We start from the raw sequence: 20270 nt of genomic DNA on the forward strand, positions 1-20270 counted from the left end.
ATGATATAATTAATAAGTGAAACAAAATAATTACTCTAACACACTTACCAGGACCATATGATCATCCTTCACCCAAGCGATCCAATAGGGTTGGGGGTGTTTCTCCCTCTTGAGCTTCAGCTTAGAGACCATCTCCTCTGATACCAAGTTATCAGTGCTACCACCATCAATGATCACATCATAACATTTCTCCTCACACTTACACCTAGTACGGAATAAACTCCTCCTTTGTCCTAGTTCAATCTCGCCACTTAGTAGGACCCTTTCATTTACTAAAGTCTCTCCTCTTTCTGCATCCTCTGAATGTGATGATTGTGCATCCTCATCCACATGAGCAACCCTAGCTTGACCCGCAACTCTCCTATCTGTCCTTCCTTGTCATTGAGGGCATTCAAAGGCACAATGACCTTCTTCATTGCAATAGAAACAGGTACCACGGAAGCCTCCTCTTCCTTGTCCACGTCCTCTACCTCTTCCTCTCTAATTTCCAAAGTCTTGATCATGGGAGCGATTGAAACCCTCGTTCCTCTGGTTCCTGCTAGTACCCACATCTTCATTTTTTTATTTTTATTTATTTTTTTATTTATAATTTTTTTTTTCTTTTTCTTACTTTCAAACCGTGGGGCCTTTTGACCTGATTCTTTTTCTAGAATGCTCTAAATTACAATGACAATCATTCAACCAATTTACACCTTCTTGTTCACCAAAATGATGGCTCAATTACATACTCTTTTTTTTTGGCATTTACACGTATCCCAAGGTGATTAAAAACTCTAACCCATAACACTAATAGAAGAACTATGAGAGTTGGAACCTTTATTTGACCCAAATGGGTATCCAAAAATGAAAACACATGAAACAGAAACTAAGTCTAAGTACATTTTTTTGGGTGACACAGAATTGCCCTTATACCTCTGGATGCTCCTACATCAAAATGGAGCATGTTACTATTCCTTTTGTTGTGAAGGAACATGTAGAGGTCAACAAACTAGGAACTATTAGTGCTTTGACTCAAAGACTCATTCAGTGTGACACTCCTTTTGTTGTGGATGACTCGAATCATCATAAACGTTACATGTGCACATCATGTGGAGCTCTTTGGGTGATTAGGGCTTCTAGAAGAGACAATGACGATGATGGGATGATGATAGATGGCTTCCTCAATGCCACATTTGGCATTGAAAATAGGACAATATTTATAATTTATTAAAATTATTTGATCATATTTCATATGTACATGAATGACTAATAAATTTGTATGTCTTAGTGTTGTTCAAAATTTAGGGCTAGAGTGTTGTAGGCACTAATATTGATCCCTTGGCCCCATTTTATGCTCTATCAATTACTCCACATGTATGTATCAATTTAATTATTATAATTAGTACATCTATTTATAATGTAATCATATTGAGGCTTGACTAAAGAAAATATCCATGTCTATTAGTTCTCTAGGGGACCATCGACATTTACACAAGGCTCTAAGCATGGACATGATACCACTTGTGTAGAGGTACATTTAAAATTTCATGTTAAAATTTTATTCAATTAATTATTTTTTATTTAATGAATGAATGAATGATCAATTGAGTTAACATATTATGATCAATATGTAGAGTCAGAGTGGTCATAGTGATGTTGATCTAGGGTCACTTTTCTTTTGGATGACTTTATTTTTTCCATAGGTATATACATGTACTAATGCAATATAATTGGTATGTCCATAGTACATTATTTTGCATAAATAATTATCTAATAGATTTAAACATACATGAGGAATATATAAATGTTTCAGCTTCATCATGGATGCCACAAAATGAAGAATGTGGTGCTACATTCATAGAGGTGCTTAAATTTATTAAATGATGATGTTCTATAAAAATATGTGTATTCTTTATAACTACAAATATTTCTCATGTTTTATCATTTTCATCTATTAACATCGAATACTCCTTTGCATCTTCATCAGTCTATTAATCATGGAGATTTTGTTGTAGTGGCTATTTTTGAGTCATTAACTGAGGTATGAAAGAGTTTGCATAATTTTATTTTTTATTTATAATATTTAGTATTTAAATTTGAAATGATACTCATAAGTATGATTGAGTGATTATTTGATCATTGTTGTAGGGTCTTATTACTCATAATCATTTGCACGCCTCTAAGGTTGATGTAGAAATGGATTTTTTTGCTAGCGGAAAGAAAATATTGTACTTAATGTATATATATATTTTATTTTAATGTATAATAGTTACTGATTCATGTATACTTTTGATTGTATTAGCTCAAGCTATAATAGAGTCTATACAAGTTGTAGGACTAGAAAAATGGGTTAGAAGCATAACACACTATGAGAAAATCACAAAACTCAATAATCATGTGTTAGCATCCACTAGTCTACCATGAAAGCCAAACTAAACAAAAGAAAGAAAACATAATCAAAAACTCCCTTTTTCGTTTGTATCTCCCATGTCCTTCTTTCTTCTCCAAATGATTGTAGCTCCAAAGTTGCTTATAGTGCACACAAAATTGAAGCAAAATCCTATGATAGTGATAATGCCATTAGAATACTTGAAGTGTGATTTTATGTGAGAGAGAGAATGCAAAATGAAAATTAGAGACTCAAGACTTCAGCATTCTAGGATTCAAGAGACTCAAGGACTCAAAATGAGAGAAAGAGTGTTCATTTTATAATCAACACTCAAAGTAAGGGCATTGGATTTTTCACCCATAGATGTGCGATGTGGCAAGAGATTCCTATGACTCATATGATAGAATATGCCAATTTTGAGATTCTATGACACATGCAAGTCAAATTTGGAAGAGAATCTATGACGCATCATAAGATTCCTCAACCCACTTAAAGCCAAGAATCTATGACGAATAAGCCAAATAGGGACATGTGTAAGAGGTAATAATAATTCCTATGACGCATATGACAGAACATTCCAAAAGTAAGATTCTATGACACATGAGAGTCAAATTTAGAAGAGAATCTATGACGCATCATAAGATTCCTCAACCCACTTAAAGCCAAGAATCTATGACGAATAAGCCAAATAGGGACATGCGTAAGAGGTAATAATAATTCCTATGATGCATATGACAGAATATGCCAAAAGTAAGATTCTATGACACACGAGAGTCGAATTTGGAAGAGAATCTATGATGCGTCATAAGATTCCTCAACCCACTTAAAGCCAAGAATCTATGACGAATAAGCCAAATAGGGACATGCGTAAGAGATAAGAATATTTGATTATGACAAATCTCAGCCAAGTGTCAAAGGAGAATCCACAAGGTGTCACATCCAAGTGTCATGATGATGAAATATTTTATGGAATATTTGAATTAAAAATCCTTTTATTCCACAAAATAAGAATTAGTAGAAAATGGAATTAATGATGGAAAATGGAACTTAAGAAATTGTAAATTTCCATGGTTTGCAGATAATGAATCAATTAATTAATAAAATTAATTAATTGAGGATGATAATCAGGAAGAATAATTAGTGAGAATAATAGAATTAAATTATGGGTTATTTAATCCTATAGAGAAAATTAGTAGATGATTGGCCAAATTGATTAAATGAATGCGACCGTATCCTTTGATGAAAATGTGACGACGATGGATATTGAATAAGATGATGAAAAGGTAGACCAAAGCCATGGTCAAATTAATTGATAGATCAAAATTGATAACATGCCAAGGACACATGACATGAATTAATTGATATGTAACATTTAACCGACATTGTAAATGCTACAGGATTGAAATTGATTGATAAGTTTTGATCATAATAACACTGACAGACACTGTCAATATTATTAAAATGGTTGATGATGCCATGATCTGACATTGAAAGCCTCAACAACATCAAAGATTGAATGAAATGAATGATATTTTGACCTAGTACTGAGAGCCATGACAGTACTAAGGTCAGATTGATAAGATTGATAAGTTGATAGGTTTCCAAGGCACTGAAAGCCACAACAATGCCTAGGAGCGGATAAATGATGATTGATTTGGGATTTTTGATACATTTTAGGTTGATTAGGACCGATTTCGAGTTGATTTGATATGATTCTGAGTTGATATGAAATTGATGTGAAAGGGGATACAAATGACAAAATATGGTCAATCTGGCCAAAAGATCAAAGTTAGTAGAATGAGAAAATGGGACAAATTAGTATGAAGAAGTGATGAATTCATAGATGCGAACCATTTTTGAGCGTCTACACAAGTAGACTAGCAAACATGTTAGGAAGATTTGCTCATCAACAACATCTCCCTCTACACAATGATTGAAGGCATCTATGGATTTGTTTTGTTCCCCTTGTAGGATGGAGTAGATACATGGATGCACATTATATTCCTAAATGGTATTATTGGACATATGTTGTATATATTTTACTCAATGTATGACATTTTTGACAGATATATTAGACATACATAATTTGAAGTATATTTATTTATTATATTTTATGTATGAAATATTGGACATGTAATTCATGTATGCCATTATTGGAAATATAGTTTATGTATAAGACTATTGATGTATGACATGGTTGGATATCAAAATATATATCATGTTTTTGTTTTAAGTATTTCATGTATATGATTTGAATGGAATTTATCTCCAAAATATGTTTGCATATTTAAAAAGATCACTATTACTCTATTATATTCCTATGTATGTCATTTATTTTATCATTCACTCTAAGAAATATTTTGGTCGTATTGGAAGCATTTATCTTTAATTGGAAATTTTTATTAGGATTGTATCATTATTGGGTGTTTGAATGAGTATTTGACTATATGAAAGTTTAGATATTTGATTAGGTAAGGTCTCTAATGAGAATTTTCAAACAAATTAGAATTATTCCAAAATCCTTATTGCATTCTTCCATGATGCAAGTACCTAAACACAAGACCAACATCTAGGATCTTTCCTACTCATAAAATCTCTTCAATAGCACTCTCATACTATAACATAAGGTTTTGACTACACAACGACCTCTTAACCTATAGGGCATGTTCAACATTCTTCATTAACTCTGAACACAAGTTATTTGGGGTCCAAATCCAAGGACCAAAACCCACAACCTCAAACGGTATCTAAGTACCCAAGAGAGACCTATAAGGAATTAAGTCAAGGAAGTCAATAATTTAGAGATAACACAAAATAACCTCAAATGAATTATAAATAAAAATATAGATAATAATACCCTTTTGGAAGCTCTATTAGATTCAAATATTCAAGCGTTAAGGATAAGATATGAGCCCCAAGCAATAATTTCACTAGGAGACCTAAAAATAGGCCCAATGACAAGTTTCCTTGATCAATAATAAAATCACAATAACTCAAAAATTTACCACACACCTCGTAGAAAAAATAAATGATTTGAACACCCATTTGGGGGCTTCAACTAATTTCCAATTCTCTAAATTTAGAGCCACCATATATACACTTAGTTAAAACACCCTACCCTTCTTAGGGTTTTAGTACTAAATATAGATGGTGACATAGAATGTTTTTTTTTCATCTAAAGATATTTGAGCTCTAGTTCATTACCATCTAATGTAATCACATGCAACTTACAACAAGGTTTGGACCCCTCTATTCATGAAATTCTATATGTTGTCTTTAGCAACCACACTAGTCACATGAGCTCAACTGGTGTTTTATTCCTTCACAGGCAAAAAATTCTTTATTCGCTGCAAAAAAAAGAAATCTCCCAACATTCCCACTTCTATCCTAAGTATCAATGTCTTCATGATACTTATTTCAAGTGGAAAAAATATTTCTCCACCAAAAGAGATCTTAACACTATTACTAGACTTATTCACTACTTCAATGGGCACAAAGTTGATAAAGTAATAAAATGAACTTCAACTGGAACTATACCTAACCAAATGCAATATAAAAATTTCACTATTCCTTTCTACAACTATGCAACCCATGATATTGTGATACTATGCATAGGAAGTCGACAAAAACAAAGTATAGTTATAAAGTATTTAGCCAAACTCATGCAATCCTCTTCATTTCTAATCATAGATGATAAATCACAAAAGAATGATGACTACACCATGTCCTTTCACCTCCCATTCAAGGTATAATACTACCTGGACCCTACATGAACCATGGCATAGCATATTTTCCAAGTTGCCAAAAAAAAAATTCAAGAGTTGCTTAGCAACATTTGAGTAATTTTTCCATTTTGTAAGAAATGTAATGCACCTTTTGATCGCCTAGGTTTGACATGCGTAGAAGTAACCTCAATTCTTACTGATCAAAATGAGATGTCCCCTAGCATTTACCTAGCTAATTGAGGCTAATAGAGTTGACAAGAATTGTTCCACTACGGACAAATTGAAAGACATTTAGCAACTTTCAACTATGAAATGATACATATTTTTGTGTCAAGTGAAACATGCTTTGCAAAACCAAACCATGTAGAGTATAAAACAATAAAGCTACACACACTTAGACCTTGGGAATAGCTTCCTTGTACACTTTATGAGACTTTGATACCCAACATGATGTCTGAGATATCACCCTTCAAAAATTATTGTCCTAATCAACTTAGTGCACCTTGGGAATGCCTAAGTTTAGCATGCGCATAAGAATTTTTGATGCTTAGTAAGAAAATTGAGATATCCCCTATCACTTGCTTGGCTAATCAGAGCTAATAGACCTAATAGAATGGTCACATGATGAACGGATTGAAAGATTCACCATGTAGCAAATTTCTACTATGCAACAATGTAATTTTTTTGTGTCAAGTGAAACATGCTCACCAAAAATTATATGTGCAAAGTGTCCAAAAATAGAGCTTTACACACTTAGACCTTGGGAGCACCTTCGTTGTGCACTTTACAAAATTTTGATACCCATTACAATATTTGAGATATCACCCTCCAAACGTCATTTTCCTAATCAGCTTAGTGAACCTTGGGAACACCTAAGTCCAACATGTGTGGAAGCATTCTCCATGATTGGTGACAAAAATAAGATGTCCCCTAGAATTTTAGCCAACCAACTAGAGCCAACAAAACTGCTAAAGTTGTCGCAGAATGAACAAATTGAAAGATGCCCCATTTATCAATTTTCCACTATCTAAAAATACAAGTTTTTATGTCAAGTGAAGTAAGATCTCCAGAAAAAACTATGTGAAGTATCAAAAAATGAAAAAAATGCACATAAACATACTTAGACCTTAGGAATATTTCCTCATACACTTTACAAAAATTCAATACCCATCATGAGGTTTGAGATATCTCCCTTCAAAATTATTGTACTAATCAACTTGGTGTACCTTGGGAATAATTAGGCATGCACATAAGAATTATTGATGCTCGATGAGAAAAATGAGATATCCCCTAGTTTTTAAGTAGCCAACTAGAGCTAACAAAGTTGACAGAATGGTCCCATGATGAATAAATTGAAAGATGCACCATTTAGCAACTTTGTATTGTGCAACAATGCAAGTTTTTGTGTCAAGTGAAATGTGTTCACCAAAACCAAAAGTATGTGGAGTCTCAAAAAATGGAGCTACATACACTTAAGACTTGGGGACACCTTCCCTTTGTACTGCACATAACTTTGATACCTGTTAGGAGGTTTGAGATATCATCATCCAAAATGTATTGTCCCAACCAACTTAGGGCACCATGTGAACACCTAGGTCTAGCACGCTTGAAAAAATTCTAGATACTTGGTAAGTGAAACAAGATGTCTCCTAGTGTTTACCTAGCCAATTGGAGCTAACAAAGCTGACAGAATGGTCCCACAACAAATGGATTGAAGTATGCATCATTTAGCAGCTTTTAACTATATAATAATGAAAGTTCTTGTAAAAATAAAGTTTCTCTTGTGAATGTAATGATCATTCAATGAATGTGTTATCTAATTCTCACAAAATTATCTTTTAATCTATAAATATATTACATTAACATAAAATGTAGAGAAAATTGAAAAGTTATTGGTGATGACCTTGAATTGGGTTTTGAGAAGGGCTTGGGAATGCAGCTACCAATATAGTAGCAGGTAATTTTCCTTAAATATGTCACTATTTTATGTTGGAAGTTGTTAGAACATGTCTTATTCAAGGTTTTACAACTTGGTTTGAGTCTAGAAAGTGTTGGGAAGAAAGAGACTAAAGAGGCCCTAGTTTTGCAAGGGTTTAATGAGGGTTTAAGGTGCAATTCATGGGGTTTTGTATCAAATTAATAAGAGATTTTGATAAAATTCAATTAATCTTCAAATTAATTTTATGATAATTCAATACATCATTAACTTAGGAAATAATATTCAATTGATAAGTAGGATATATTTTCCACAACAAGTCAAATTGTGATATTGCTAACAGGATTCAAATGTGTAGATTTTTTTGTCCAACTCATTGAGCCCATGCTTCATGAGTAGTGTTTCAAGGAACCCATCTCTCATGAGAATGAATGGAATATTTATCGCATGTTGGATCTAGGTTATTTGCATAGAGGTGAAGCACACAAGCTTCTCAAGAGGTCACCCATCCCAATATTACTCCATTTTGAGCACACTTAAATGCAAAGTTTCCTCCATAGTTAAACCCACTCTGCTTGCAACCCCATTTGTAAAATCTTCACCAAGTGTTGTCTCTTATGAATCATTTATACTTAAGTGGATTCATAATAAGTGGTTCATAAGACACAACACTTGGTGATGATTTTTTCGGGATTATGTAATTTGCACACATTGCATAATATTGTGTTATTTATTTTATTATGTAATATTGTACCTAGGAGCACCCAAATGAACATGAAACATGGAGGGATTCCCATGAGATATGGTTGATGAGTTGTATTGTAACATTGTGATAATATTTGATATAGTTATGTAATATTGGGGAAAATAAATTAAATGTCTAATATTAAATGTGGGTTCAATGGGTTAGGTAGCACATGGTTTTAGGACATGATTTGTGTGATACCATTCGGTGGTTTTGTGGGAGCTTTCTATTATATAAGAAACCACAAGGTAACTATATAAAAAAAAAACAACATAAGGGTTGACAGGTTATCCAATAGAGTATTTGTGAAGGTTGGAAGCATGACATAGTATGTGTGGATTCATGCTTGGTCACATGGATTGCTTGTTTATCGCTATGGCTTTGAAGGATTTCATGGTTGTATTACAATAGCTTTTTTTGAATAATACATGATGTTGGATGCTTTTGGAGGTTTTTTATTCCTTCACTAAGGGTTTCCCAAGGTATATCTTGTGTCACATTTTTGTGGGTATGTTGTCTATTCTCTTGCATGTGGATTCCAAGTGATTTTAAGTGCTTATTTATTTTAGATCTATTGTGGTTTATGTGGAAATGGTGATATATTTTGTTGCAGATTTCCTTACAAGTGATATCATAGTTGTGGTTTTTTTATTGTAACCCTAGATTGAATCCATGGGAATGCATGAAAGAATGAAAGAAATGACAAGATATGTGTGTTTTATAGATTTTTATTATAGATTTAAGAGCTTTGGGTTTTCTATTGTGATGAGATGTTGGCAGGTTTTGGGCTTGTGAAATTGTTGGTCAAAAGGATATTTTTGGATGTTTCATTTAAATGGGGGTTTAAGGGGGGAGCTTGCACAAATGACCTTTTGGACAAAAAAAAGACCTCACCATTAGATCTAAGTTGATTTCTCCATAGATTTTGATATTTAATATGCACTAGTTTAGTGTTGAGAGACAATGAAAGAGTTTTTGAGTTTCATCCCATGACAGTCATCAAATTTAATCTTGTCAGAATTTTTATTACAAAAAAAAATTACTTTGAAAGTAATAAAAAGATTGTCTTGGTAAAATGACCATAAATTTCAGTCAAGATATTGGATTTTAGACTTCTTATATTTTTTGGAAAGCTAATTTGGAGCACTACAACTTGATGTAGGTTTGAGTCTATGATTTTGACATTTTTTCAAGTTTTAAAATCTCAAAAGCTAGATGTTGTTTATTTTAAGCATAATTTTGGGCATAGCTTGGGCATATACAGTCAAATTTGGGACTTAGAAAAGTAAATAGAAATCTATTAGATAGATCTACACTTTAGTTTATATTTAGTGTAGCTTTCATATGACTTATTTGATGATATATTGATCTAAATAGTTTATGATATATTTGACTATGGTTACTATTGTGAGTCTATGACATTGTATGTTTTGGAGTTTTGAGATTTGATGTTACTGTATACTCAACTTATATTTCAGATGGGTTTCATGATGATATGATTATCAGTGTTTATTTTTGGATATGTATGATGACTTGTTAGGTCTATAAGTTGTGCAATTTTGTAAGAGGTCTATACTTATAGGTTTTATTTATGGTGTACATATGTGTTGTCTTTGCCCATTGATCTTTTATTATTGATGCATGTTCATATTTATGGATTAGATTTGGATTTTGATTCCCTTAGTTACATGATTTATTGATTGGTCTTCATGTAGAAGGGATGAGATGTTGTTACTAGGCACAGTCATGTTAGAGGATTGTGGTTAACTATTTTATGCTAATAGATTGGACACTTTGAGAATTAGATGCTTGATTCATGGGTTTGATCATGGTGTCATGGATTTTGGCATGACATGATTGGATATCTAGGTTCATCCTTCATGTTCATTGGTTTAAATTCCTAATTTGATTAGTAGTATATCTTCTTGGTTGAGGATCATGGTTATTTGGTTTCCTTTGAGGAGCTCATAGCATGCACTTTGAGTTCTTTAATAGATTGATGCATTGGTTTATTCTCATAGATAGATGATGGCTTTTTTATCATGATATCATGAATATCTTGGATATATGATTTAGTGGGAGCTTGTGACAATGATGAGGTGGTAGGGTAGGATTAGTTCCTTGTTTGGTTTGTATCTTATCGGGTCGGAGATCTTATTTTCACTTGGAACTCACACTTTGGTTGCTTGTGTAGACTCGGAGGATCTTCATGTAGGGTTGTGGGTGTAGACTTGGAGGATCTTCCTATAGGAGATGGGCATTATGATGCCATGGGTGACTCGGTACCATGATTGAGTGGAAGTTATTTCCATTGATATATTTATTAAGTGATTCTAGATGTTGGAAGATATTTTAGATCTTGTTACAACAGAAGCCTCTTTGATATTTGCATGATGCACTTGGTTCTTCATGGTGTGTGGAGATGTTTGCATCTTGAGGACTCATGAGGTTCTTCTTAGATGTGTGGTTTATGCTTTCATTTGACATGTTATCCTTGGTAATAGGATGATTTCATTATTATGTCTTGGTATACTCTTGATATGCATTTAGAGTTTTAGCATGTTATGATATGTTCATATGGCGTATTTTATCTCTTTGGTTGAGATGGTTAAATCATGTTTTTCATGTTTATGTTCTTGAGGCCATGGTTCAAATTTTGACATTAATCTTGATTTAGTTTCTTAGTATTGAGTACATTGATCATTTTCTAAATACTTCATGATATTTCTATGTTGCATTTGGAGTTGACATGGATGGATTGGTTACAAGTGCTCATGGATACTTAGAGATGATGCAGATGTTGACTTCTCTTAGATTAGAGAAGTATTTTTTGGGTCAATTAATGATTTCAATAGGAAGTTTGGGGAGCATTCACATGATATGGATTTGAGAGGAGATTATTCTTATATGATTTTTGGTTGGAAACTTGGATATCTTGATGAGTATTCTCATTCCTCATTTTTGGACTACTTGAAACTTTACTAATTGAGAAGTAACCTAGGTACACTATGTTTATGCTTGTCTTTCATTGATATGGATCTTGAGCTATGGTACATGAGTTAGGTCTAGAATTTTCATTTGAGAGATGGTTTAGCATTGGTTATCTCCATGTGCATATGTTCTTATGTTGGTTGATTTTGGGAGATGATTTATATTGGGCATATTTCCTTGGATTAGGAATGGTTATTCCTTGGTTTAGGAATGGTTTATGAGTTTAATCTTCTTGTGAGAGGCTTACATCCATGATTGGTAATATGGTATGATTTGGATGTTGTTGTGGCTTCTTGGTTGGGGTTTTATGAAGGCGATCATACTTGTACAGTTTACATCTAGAGGTGTGTGTAGAAAGACATGATATAAGTTATGATTTGCATGGTTTCTCTTTGGTTTTGGTTATCTTTTTGGATGTTTGGTTTCACTTACATTGGATTTGGGATTGGTTGGAGGCTATAATCATAGGTTTGTATTCATGTATCTCACATGAGAGATGGCATGGGTATTTATTTATCCCTTTTCTTTGTTGGTTGTGGAGAACTTGGGAGAGTGCTAGAGACTCGTTATGTGAGTTGTTCTTTCAGGGTTATTGATTTATGTGTTGTGAGTGTCTTTGACACTACATAGACTCACTTATTTGAGATATTCTGAGTGAATTTCTTATAATTTAATATTATCTTTTTCAATGGGTACTTCTTCATGTTTATGTAGCAAGTATTTATCTTGAGTCTTTTTACTGTGAGTTAGAGATTAGGTATATTGATGATGTGAGATTCAGTTGGTATAACTTTGAAGGTATCGATAGTTGGACAGGTTGGCACTTGTTGTGAGTGTTCTTTCAGCTATGGATTTTGATAACTATGGATGCATGTGATTACCTTTGCATCACATGTATTTCTTGGAATTTTATTTGGTGCAAGATTTTATGATTCTTATATGATATTTTGGGTGGCTTTCTCCTTGGATGCCTTCTATGTATGTCTAGTGGCAATGACATAATAGGAGGTGGCTTCATTCATATTTGTGAATTTGGATACTTTGGTTTTGTTTTGAGTACCAAGATGGAGCACATGGTGCAATTTAATTCATGATGGTGGATGTGCTAGAAGGATTGTCCCCTTGTTCATTTGTGTGGCTACTATTTGACCCAGTGCAATGTATACAACAAGTGGGAGATTGTTGGGATTATGTGTTGCACATATTGCACAATATTATTTATTTTACTATGTAATGTTATACTTAGGAGCAACTAGATGGACATGCAACATGGTGATCTCTCATGGTATATACTTATGAATTGTATTGTAATATTGTGATAATATTTGATGTAGTTATCTAATATTGGGGAGAAAGTTTTAAAATTGTACTATTAAATATGGAGTCAATGGGTTAGGTAGGACATGGTTTATGTAACACCACTTGGCAGTTTTGTGGGATCTTGCTACTATATAAGAAACTACAAGGGTAGTTGTAGAAAAAAAATCAAGAAAGAAAAAAGGAAAGTCAAGCAAGACAAGATTTGATAGGTTAGCCAAGGGAGAATTGTGAAAGTAGAAATCATGGAATGGGATGTGTGGATTCATGCTTGTTCACATGGATTGTTTTTTTTTTGGCTACAGCTTTGAAGGCTTTCATAGTTTTTTTGAAATAGTTTTTTACTAAATAATACATGCTTTGGAGGTTGAGTTTTTTCCCCTCATTGACAGTTTCCTAGGGTATATCTTGTGTCACATTTTTGTGGGTATGTTATTTATTCTCTTACATGTGGATTCCAAAATATTTCAAGTGCTTATTTATTTTAGATCTATTATGAGTTATGTGGAAACAATGATATTTTTGGTTTCAAGTTTTCTTATAGGTTTTGCAAATAGATTTGCAAGCAAAGTGGGTTTAACTATGTAGAAAACTTGATAATTAATTTTTCTCAAGATGGAGTGGTACTAGGATGGTTGACCTCCTAGGAATTATTGATACTTCACCTCTCTATGAATTACCTAGATCCATTGTAGGTCAAGTGTTCCATCCATTCTCATGAAATCTAGGTTTTGCTTATGAGGCACAGGGTCAATGAATCTAACTAAAAAAATTATGCAATTGAATCCTGGTACCAATATCGCAATAATGTTCATCTCTTTATATTACTGATATGAATTTTTATTTAAAAATTATCTCTATAAGACAATGGTAGGAAAGTAAAAAGGAGAGAAAATCTTTGGTCTTTCCCAAAAAATATATGAAATATAAATGTTACATTAAATGCTTTTTTAGTTGCATTCAAACCAATGAACCAACTAGATCTTCTCTACCATTTATTGTTTCAAGTATTGCATCATGGTATAACTTGCAAACCATCTAAAAAGTCTTATTTTGTGGTTTTCCTATGTATTTGATCAAGTGTACGTTTGATGCAATGGAAATGTTCAAATAAGGAATAATTTTCCTCTTTGTTTGTCAATCCTCGAATAATCACAAGTTAGGGTTCTTCAAATCATATCATCTAAGCCATGTACATTAACAATACTACACCTATAGGGTACTATAAATCTTCCCATATGTAATTGAGTGGTCTAATTTACTTTTTCCTAGAAAAATTGATACAAATAATAATATTCAACTTCTTCATTGTCTTCAAGTGCAAAAAGAACAAAAACATGGTGTTATGTCCTGCATACTTGTCCCTACATTTTGTGAGCTCTTTTTTGTTTATCTTGTCTCATCTAAGACAAGTCCTTTTTTTTTGGTCTTTAGCATATAGGTCCCTACATCCATGTTTAGGTTTCCATCCCCTTGTGTATGGGAGAAGAAAGTAAGGATCCCCTACCTTAGGCTAAGGGTCTACATCTAATGAGAAAAGTAATTTTCAGACATGTCAAGAACCCTTTCCGTCAAATATGCTATGGCAAGAAAAGGCTTATGTGGTCTTATGTTGAACATGTGGCAAGGTTTATTAATGAAGGACAAGTATGACTAATGCACCCTTTAATTACTATGACAAATAAATTATTTAAGATGCTTAAAGAGATTAATTATCACTTTTTTCAACAATCATGATTCTTCTTTGCAAGAAGAAGTTTTGGTTTTGGGTTGCCAACCATCTACAAAGTAATCATTTCCTTAGTCTACAAGTGCTCTAGTGGGTCAAGCTAGTTTTGGTTTGTGTTTGGATGAGGACGAGTCCTAGCTCTGTGATACCCCTACAAGTTAGAGTTTTTTCTCCTTTTTTATATTTTGTTTGTAGTTCATATTTTTGTTGATTTTTCATCACTCACCCTTTTCTTTCTTCACTCCATTTGTGTTACTTTTGGTTTTTTTTTTCTTGTTCTACGTTCTAGGATGTATCTTCAATGGTCATTATTCAACTTTCTTTCACCATGTTGTTTTTTTGTTTCCTCTGGTCATTTGTTGCAAAGCGGGGCTCATTATCTCCACCCTCTCTGTGTGCAGAACAAGTTCATATTCCTCCTATTAAATGTACTTGGTTGCTCTAGTTTGAATCACTAGTTTGTGGTTTAATTTCATGATTTTTTTTTCTTTTGGTTTGTGTGGTTTGGTGGTGCAAGTCTTCTTCTTTTAGTTTTTTTTTTTTTGGTGTTTACTCTACCGATAGAGTAGTTTGCATCCTCGACACCCTCTAGTGCTCCTTTTTTGTCCTTATTTTTACATGGGTTTTAATTCCACCAATCAATTTGGTCTACATGGCTCAGCTAAGAAGTTATATGCATGCCTTCATGGGTGCTTGGTTGGTGGCCTTGTCTTTGAAAGTTAGAGTGTTTGATATGTTGTCATTGTTAAAAGTACATGTATGACCTCAACCCTAATAGGTTAGTGGTGGCTTGTTGTTACCTCTCTGGTGGTCTTATTGATGTACTTGCATGATTGTAAGGGGTGGTTTTTTCCTCTAATCATCTACCAAGATGCATTCTCCATCCTCAGGTTGAGTGCCTTATGTCATTAACAACAAGTTGGCTGGTATTTTGAATTCAAATGGTTTTCACATCTAAAACACACAACATCAATTGACCATGTGTTTCACACAAGAAAATATTGAATAGTAGTCTTATTAACCATGTAAGGACAACTCAACATTGTACGCCATTTCATTGGAGTCTTTTTCTAGGTGATGTGATATGAGATTTTAGTGAAAAATAAATAATTGATATTTTGTTAAGTTTGAAACTATATATTTTGTACTCACAATTTATAAAATTGCATGTTTTGGGGGTTTAGGGATTTCATCTCCCATGACCAGTAAGAGATAGTTTCATTCTTCCAAGATATGGATTTTAGATTCCATCTTTGGCTTTTACCAGGAGTTACTTTACTTGTTTTGAATCCCAATTTTTGTGTTCCCCTCCAAATGCAATATATGTCTGCAAGGAAAAGGAAGGAGGGAAAAGGTCTCAAGCCTAATAAAAATAAGGTTTTTAAGGATTATGTTACTAACATATGTCTCAACCTGATAGGTGCTAATAGATTCTGCCTTTGAAGGATTGACAAAATTCTTTGAGTATCAAGGCAAGACAAGAGCTGATGTAAATTTTAGAAGATGGTTGTTGCCTTATAAATTAAGCACTTCCAAGAAAAGAAGGGAAGATGATTCTCCAAGGTTTCTAGGATAGATAGGTCACATAGTCCTAACCATGGAAGGACCACTTGCTAACACAAGATGAGAGACATCCAATGAAGGGAGGCCATGGAAGAAATGAGTTAGCAAATAGAAGGGTGCCTACACATTTAGAACCTCATTATTGTGGGTCCAAAAAAATTATCTTCCTAGGTCAATGAGGCTTCCCCTTCTATATCTGATGCATCTTGTGTTGTGACATATAAGGACATGCAACAAGGACCCTTCTATAAGCAATATTTTCAGCATTAGGGAATTTTTTTGGTTTAATTATGTACTTTCTTAGAAGAAGCTTCTCTTTCTTTCAAAAGCACCACAATTCTACAAAGTATAGTTCTGGGTTTTGGATTTTGTCTTCCCTATGACCTAGTCAGATGAGCATGCAATACATGGTATCTAGTGTCCTGGGTTCCAAACTCAAAGGTCTTGGAACTCAAGTCCTTTAGGACATGGCCCATTGTATTGGGATTCCTTTTGAAGCCTACCATCTGTCACCATTGTTGAATGAAAGATGTATTAATGATGTGATAGGTAGTTAATGATGGTTGTTAAAATCCCTTTTTCATGTGTCTTTCCCTATGTACCTAATGCATTCAAGAGTGTTAGAGAAGTGGAGTGCTCTTATCAATTAGTTGGCATCTCAAGGAGATCACTAGCAAATATTTGACATGAAAAGTGTGTAAAGATCATTGTTTCAAATTGGATTTCCCTTGGGAAGTCCCCTATTTCCCTTCCTAACTTCTTTATACCCCTCTCATTGTTGTAATTTAATGTATTTTATTCTACAAATGTATCAACATGAAGATAGAAATAGATTGTGTCGATAAAGATGGTAGGTAAGATAGTTGGTGTTGGGAATTGTTCTCCCACCCAAATTGTAAGTTCCAATCAATAAATTAGAAGAGGTTCGAGCCATGCTATTGGTTACCACTTTTCATCAAAAGAAAGTGGATGAAAATCAGAACTCTCTTATTTTAGGGGCCTCAGGCGAAGCAAATGCTTCATGCAAAGCCTCCACATGTCTTTGTGTGAAGTCATAAGGGTTGGGCTTCATGCAAACCCCAAGGCTTCATTCGAAGCCTTATGCGCCCACTGGCCAATAAGAGCTTTGTACTAAGCCTTGGGATTCGTAAGAATCCTAATAAGATTCGCTTGAACCTCATTCAAACCACAAATATGCAAACAAAACCTGCCACCAAAACTAGCTTTATAAAACCAAGATCACATCCAAGGGGTTTCGAGTGAAGTTCCTTGGGTACCCAAAAAGTTAGAAGGTGGCTTCAAACAAAGCCCATTGGGAAGTGAAGGGGCTTTGACCGAAGCCCCCTATCAATTAGGGGCCTTTAATAGAAACACCCTGGCTTGCATGGAGCTTTGCTCGAACCCCCTCCCCCCAGGTGACAGGGGGCTTTGCTTGAACCCCCGCTAGCCGATAAGGGGTTTCACTTGAAGCCCCCTTGGCCCTTCCTCCACAGCCACCGTTGTGACTAGGAAATAACCCAGTAGGCTTTGTACAAAACCCCCCATCAAAAGTTGGTAAACCACCTTGATGGCTTCATGCGAAAACCCAAAAATAGGCTTTGCGATAAGTGAAATTTGTGTGAAGCCTTTAAAAATGAAAATTTCCAAATTTGTTCATAATTACTATCAAATTTTTCTCTTTTGAGGGCTCAAACAAGGGCCAAAAAAGCTTACATTCTAAAACTAAATTTGGGAAAGTGTTGTCCTTTCAATAAGCTCTCCAATGAACATATTTTTAGCATATGTTATTTTTATTGTGATGTTTTAGTTTTAGAATTATTACATATATGTTTTTTGGGTCATTTTAGAAACCTCCATTTGAAGCTTCGGGAAAAATATAAAAGTAAAGAATACATTTTTTCAAAAATATGATCATCAAAGCTATGTGTGTTATCTTTCTAGCAAGTCAAGAAAAAATTCATTTCAATCAATACAAATCAAGTTATATTGATCAAAGGAAGCCTATGTCTAAATTATCGTTAGTTTCACTTTGTCACTAAACAAAGCTTATACTTTTGACGAAATTGAACAAAACCAACAAAACTTGCTAGATATTGATGTTACTCTTCTAGCCTTGAAATAATTTTGTAATTAGCATTTTTTTTTTTTTTCAAATGTTGATTAATGTTGGAGTTGATGAAATCCAACTTTGAAAACACCCAAGATCACCTGCATGCAAAAAACTATCAAAGGGAAGCCAAGGAGAGAAGAGCGTGGAGCAAGGGAAAAACCTTAAATAGACATGAGAGACCACAAGATATTGCAACACAATAAAATGTGTATTTACAATATGCTAAAAGTTTTGTTAATACAATGAGGGAGAGACTGCTTATAAAGGCGTCAAGGAATCTCCTAGAACAAGCTAGAAGATGCTAGGAGATAAGTGTGACAACTAAGCATACATCCACATGAGGTGAAAAGTCCTCAAACAAGGTGAGAGGATAAGTATGACTTAGGAGAGAAAAAACTCTCGTATTGTCAACAACTTATAACAAACTCCTAGGCTACAACTAGTAAATAAAATGCATTTACCTAAGTAAGCTTAAGTAAATAGAATAAATAATTAATAATTAGTTATTTACTCTAACACCCCCCCTTAAGTGCAACTTAGGGAAATGCCTTATGCTCACAAAACTAAGAAATGCAAAAAGGGTCCCGACAATGAGGCCATGTTAGGTACCCATGAATAATGCAATCTCTGTAAGCAGAGCAAAGGAGAAAACCCAATGGAAAAAGCCCCTCTCCAAAAAGAGATAAGAACCTAGTGAAGAACTGAAGAAGCCTCCAACTAGGGAAATGTCCCCTAAAACAAGAACAAGGAGTGATCATGAAGAGCATCACTGAAGCATGAAGAAGTCACAAAATCTACCATCAGAAAGAAAATTGTTGATCTGAAGAATGTCCATGGAAGAAGAAGGCATGAACCGAGCATGTCTATATGGTAGATGATCCATCTCACTGAAATGCATAGGTAGCCAGCCACTGCAATCGCCTTGTATATAAATTCAACCACTAAATACATAACTCACACTATCAAACCATCGAACCAAGGATGCATTAGAACAACAACATAACCCCCCCTTAATGCAGATGGGGTGTGATGATAATCAATTGAGAAGGTGGACCAAAGTCTCCTGTAGACGAACCAAGGACGACGAGAGAGGAAGAGGTACAGACACCTATAAAGACACGGTCACACTGACGCTACATGGGGCTAATGTAGTGGAAGGGACACTCACTTGACAAAGGAAGACAGCACAAACGTGGCAACTACTATCCCCCCATGGTGCTTTATTAAAATAGTGCATGTACAACTGACTCAAAAACAACGTTCATGACCCCCGAAATGCAAGAGTGCCACTTTATCTTAATGCGATACATAAAATTGCTAATAGCTACAATGATCAAAATAAGAAAAAAGTTGACACAAAAGAAAGAAAAGCCTAAAACAAAAGAAACCATGCTAGGAAAAAGATCCTCAGGCCTAAAACACTCAAGATATCCACCATATAGCAAAAATGCCAAAAATATGATAGAAAGAGCATGGGCCAAATTTAAGGAAAAGGATCACATTTTTAAAAAGGTGACAATACCAGCTTTCCAAAAATATAAAGTTTTCAAAAAACTGACATGGGACGCAAAAGATATGCAAGCCGGAGTCAAAAACACAACTTTGAACTTCAACTTAAAAAATAAGAAAAAAATGCATCAAAACCTAAAAATACCTACACCAATAGTTGTGTCTCAGAACCAGCTTTCTATTGCTTCTTTCAGATCAGAAAAATACCTCTGTATGCTCAAGTTATGGCCAAAAGACCAAAGCTAGGTCAAAAAGGACCTTGGAGAGGTGCAAGAAG

The sequence above is a fragment of the Cupressus sempervirens genome, chromosome 8 (genome assembly GCF_028749045.1).
Source record: "Cupressus sempervirens isolate cs-2001-9-10 chromosome 8, ASM2874904v1, whole genome shotgun sequence".
Lineage (NCBI taxonomy): Eukaryota > Viridiplantae > Streptophyta > Pinopsida > Cupressales > Cupressaceae > Cupressus > Cupressus sempervirens.